The sequence below is a fragment of the Ranitomeya variabilis genome, chromosome 1 (genome assembly GCF_051348905.1).
Source record: "Ranitomeya variabilis isolate aRanVar5 chromosome 1, aRanVar5.hap1, whole genome shotgun sequence".
Taxonomy (NCBI): Eukaryota; Metazoa; Chordata; class Amphibia; order Anura; family Dendrobatidae; genus Ranitomeya; species Ranitomeya variabilis.
In genome coordinates, this window is record NC_135232.1 from 664,682,320 (window position 1) to 664,686,944 (window position 4,625).

The following is a 4,625-nucleotide window of genomic DNA, read 5'->3' on the forward strand; positions in this document are numbered from 1 at the left end:
TCTTTGGGAAAAAGCTTGAAGAGATCCTGGAACATGCAGGAGATAAAAAGAAAGTCTTTCCCAATATCCCTAAAGAGTCCAAAAAGCCCTTTTTTCAGAGGAGAAGATATAATAGAGGTCGCCCCCCAGGGGAAAGAAAAAACTGGGACTTTAGGGATAAGAGAGGCTCAGGCTATATGTTTAAAGGGCCCTCTACATCGGCCAAAAAATCCCCCCAATGACATTACGCCAGAAGTGGGAGGAAGACTCTCCCTCTTCTTTCCGGCCTGGGTAAATATCTCCCCCAGTACCTGGGTCATAAATATTATCAGAGACGGCCTCAAAATAAAATTCATCTGTACACCCAGAAGAAACTTTATAATAACTCCCCGAAGGAAGTCTCTGCAGGAACAATCTGCCCTAGAAACCGAAGTCTTGGGACTTATCCACAAAAAGGTTCTTCAGGAGGTTCCGCTTCGGGAGGAAGGAGAGGGGTTTTACTCCCCCCTCTTCTTAATCCAAAAACCGGATGGTTCTTGGAGAACTATTATAAACCTAAGAAAACTCAACCAATCCATAGAGAACTACTCTTTCAAGATGGAGTCTATAAATACGACCATAAAACTTCTTTTCCAACACTGCTTCATGGCAGTAATAGACTTGAAAGATGCATATTACCATATACCAATACATCCGGAATATCAGAAATACTTGAGTAGCTCTCTATATCCAGAATCAGATAAAGCATTATCAATACACAGCCCTTCCGTTCGGTCTGTCTACAGCTCCCAGGGTTTTCACCAAGGTGATGGTGGAAGTAATGTCGTACCTCCGGTCCCGGGATGTAGTCATTGTCCCATACCTGGACGATTTCCTTGTAATAGGAAGGTCAGAGTCCCACTGCACTCATCAAGTATCAGTGGTAACATCAACTCTAAGGGAGCTGGGTTGGATAATAAATATCCCCAAGTCCAGACTGCTGCCAGTAAAATCACAGTCCTTCCTGGGGTTAATACTGGACTCCGAACGTCAGCTCTGTCTCCTTCCAGAAAACAAAGTAGACAAAATAATAAACCTGGCCAGTACAGCAATACGCCAGCCAACAATGACTCTGAGAAAGGCAATGTCCCTTCTAGGCTCGTTAACATCGTGTATTCCGGCAGTAGAATGGGCACAATTCCACCTAAGACAACTACAGTGGGAAGTTCTCTCAGCTCAAAGACTGCTAAAAGGGCATTTAGAAGGAAATCTATGTCTCTCCCTGGGCGTAAGGGATTCCCTAGTTTGGTGGACGGAAAAAAATCACCTGACAATGGGGGTCCGGTGGCAAAATCCGGTCATAGACATCATCACGACCGACGCAAGCGGTACAGGTTGGGGGGCTCACCTGAGGTCTCACTCTGTACAAGGGACCTGGTCCATACGAGAGAAAGACTATGGATCAAACGAAAAAGAGCTATGGGCAGTGGAGAAATCCCTAAGACATTTTCTTCCTTTACTTCGGGGTCATCATACTCGAATCCTGACGGACAATCGAGCAGTAGTAGCGTATGTCAACCATCAGGGGGGGACGAGGTCCAAAGGCCTCATGCATGCATCAAATCTACTCTTTCAACTAGCAGAACAACACCTGTCATCTCTGTCGGCGTCGCACATCAAAGGCATAGAAAACACTCAAGCGGACTTCCTGAGTCGCAGAGGCTTAAGGCAGGGGGAATGGTCCTTAAACCCCCAGATATTTCAACAAATAGTCCAAGCCTGGGGCACACCAGAGATAGACTTGTTCGCCAACTCTCACAACAGAAAAGTCAGAAAGTTCTGCTCCTTGATTCCGAGAGAACATCCTTTCGCAGTAGATGCCCTACTGATACCTTGGAAGTTTTCTCTGGCCTACGCATTCCCCCCGATAGTGATGATTCCAGCTGTGATCCGAAAAATCAGAGAGGATCAGGCGAAAATCATCTTCATAGCTCCTTTTTGGCCAAGAAGACCATGGTTCTCCCTTCTAAGGCAGATGTCGGTAACACCCATGGATCCTGCCAGAGGTTCTGGACCTGCTAACCCAGGGCCCAGTGACCCACTCTCAGGTGAAGGGCTTCCATCTCGCAGCCTGGAATTTGAGAGGGCGTTACTAAGTCGCCAAGGATTCTCTCCAGGGTTAATCTCCACCCTGTTGAAAAGCAGAAAACCCATAACCTCTAGGATCTATGGTAGGACATGGAAAAAATTCCTCGACTTCCTGGGTGAACCATTGGGGGAGGTGGCTCCAATAGGTCCTATCCTAGAGTTTCTGCAAGCAGGATTACATCTTGGGTTAGCAACCAGCACCCTTAAAGTTCAGGTTTCAGCCTTGGGGGCCCTATATAATTGTAATCTTGCCTCAAATAGATGGGTCTCACGATTTATAAAATCTTGTAGTAGATCTCGGCCGGTCATTATCCCAAAAATCCCTCCTTGGGATCTAAATTTGGTCTTAGAAGCCCTGACTAAACAGCCCTTTGAGCCTTTGCAGGAGTTATCACCTAAGTTACTTACCCTTAAAACAGTTCTACTAGTAGCCTTAACATCGGTACGTAGGGTAAGTGATTTACAGGCCCTGTCAATATGTCCTCCTTATACTCAGGTTTTTGATGATAGGATTGTTCTAAGACCAGACCCGGCTTATCTCCCCAAGGTGGTTCAAAAGTTCCATAGGAGTCAAGAGATTACTTTACCTTCATTCTGTAGTAATCCTAAAAATCCAGGGGAACAAAAGTTCCACATGTTAGATGTGAGAAGATCTATGTTACAATACATATCTATGACTAGTCAGTGGAGGAAAGACCAAACCCTATTCGTAGCCTTTCAGGGTAGCAAAAGAGGGTGCGGGGTAGCTAAAAGTACCATTGCTAGAGGGATCAGGGAGGCCATTAGTTTGTCCTACTCTGCGGGTGGCACTCCGGTTCCTGAAGGCATCAAGACTCACTCCACCAGAGCCATGGCTACCTCCTGGGCAGAAAAGGCTGAGGTATCAATTGATCAAATTTGTAAGGCCGCTACCTGGTCCTCACCCTCAACCTTTTTCAAGCACTACCGGCTAGATCTTTCTTCCTCTGCTGACCTAACCTTTGGTAGAAGGGTGCTACAAGCGGTGGTCCCTCCCTAAGGTTTCATTCTACAAAATTCTCTCAGGTGTGCCGTCATGGGGGAAGGGAAAACACCAAGGTTACTTACGGGTAGCCGGTTTTTCCAGAGCCCATGACGGCATCCGTATATTCCCCCCCTTTTCACCCTTTCGGTGTGCACTATTGTTTTGGGTGTGTTTAGTTAATATAATGTGGTGTTGGATTGCCATGTGTACTAACCAGGGGGGCCTCTCATGCTCTGAAAACCAACTGAAGCGACAGAGAGGTACCGCCCTTTTATTTTCAGTAGGGTTTCCTGTCCTGGCTGGGCGGACCCCCTCTCTCAGGTGTGCCGTCATGGGCTCTGGAAAAACCGGCTACCCGTAAGTAACCTTGGTGTTTTTTTGTGATTTGCTAGGTCTCTTTCTCTGTCCCCCATGACGGCACCATGGAGAGAGGGGATCCGCCCACCAAGGACAGGAAACCTACAGATAAAAAGGCGGTACCTCTCTCCCACATCAGTTTGGTTTCCTGTCCTTGACGGGACCTGCAGCAGATCTTACCTCAGATCGTCGTTGGATTCCGGGGCCAGTCAGACCGGCTCAGGCAGCGGGGGTTCCCTGCCTCGGCTAGGCTGGGCCACCCGAAGCGCCACCGCTGGGATCAGTAGGTCTCTAGGGTGAGCGGGAGACCGCAGCAGCAGCGCTGCGGCTCCTAGAGGAATCCTCACTTTGTGGGGATTCCAGATGGCACGCCCGCGCGAAATCCACTGTGAGGGGTCCCTCCATAGGTGGAGCACAGTGCGACAAAGCACGCTCGAACGGCGCATCAGGAAACACCAGCGGCGTGTTGCCGGACTTCCTGGTTGGATTGCGCGGGTGCCACAATGCCTTCTGGTCGGACAGGGCATTCTGGGCGGCGCAGGGCTTGCTGGGACATCGCGGGGCATGCTGGGATTCGCGCACAGCTAAGCGTCGGGGAGCGCGCGAAAATCGGCGCGCAGAATATTTAAATGGGGCCTGACTCCCTGGCTAGTTGCTCTAATGGAGTACAGCCAGCATTCCCCAGCAGCTATGAGTGACCCCGAATTGCAGGGCTCACCAGCGCAGCAACCGCAGGCACCGCAGCAGCAGCAGAAACACCGGCAGCAGGGGCAAGGGGCCTCTCATGTCCAGCGGCGTGGAGCCGGAGCGTGGTCTGGATCTCAGCACAGCAAAAATTCTAGTGCTGCATCCGGATCAAAGGAGCACCATACAGTTGATACGGACCATCCACAGCCGGTACTGAAGGGTACACCAGGTGGGGAGTGATCTCCGTGAATGCTCTGGCTAATAGAGCCTACCTTTCTCTTGCTTGTTTTAGGGAAGGAAGAGCGCAGGGAAGTCCAAACACAGGATCTGCGCACTTTGTAAAGAAGATTTACCTGCCTCATGGGAAAAAAGATTATGTAAATCCTGTATGGAAGAGACTCTCTGTGAAGGGCTTCCAGGGTTCGCCACAGAACTCAAAACACTAATTAAAACTCAGGTGGAAGATACCTTT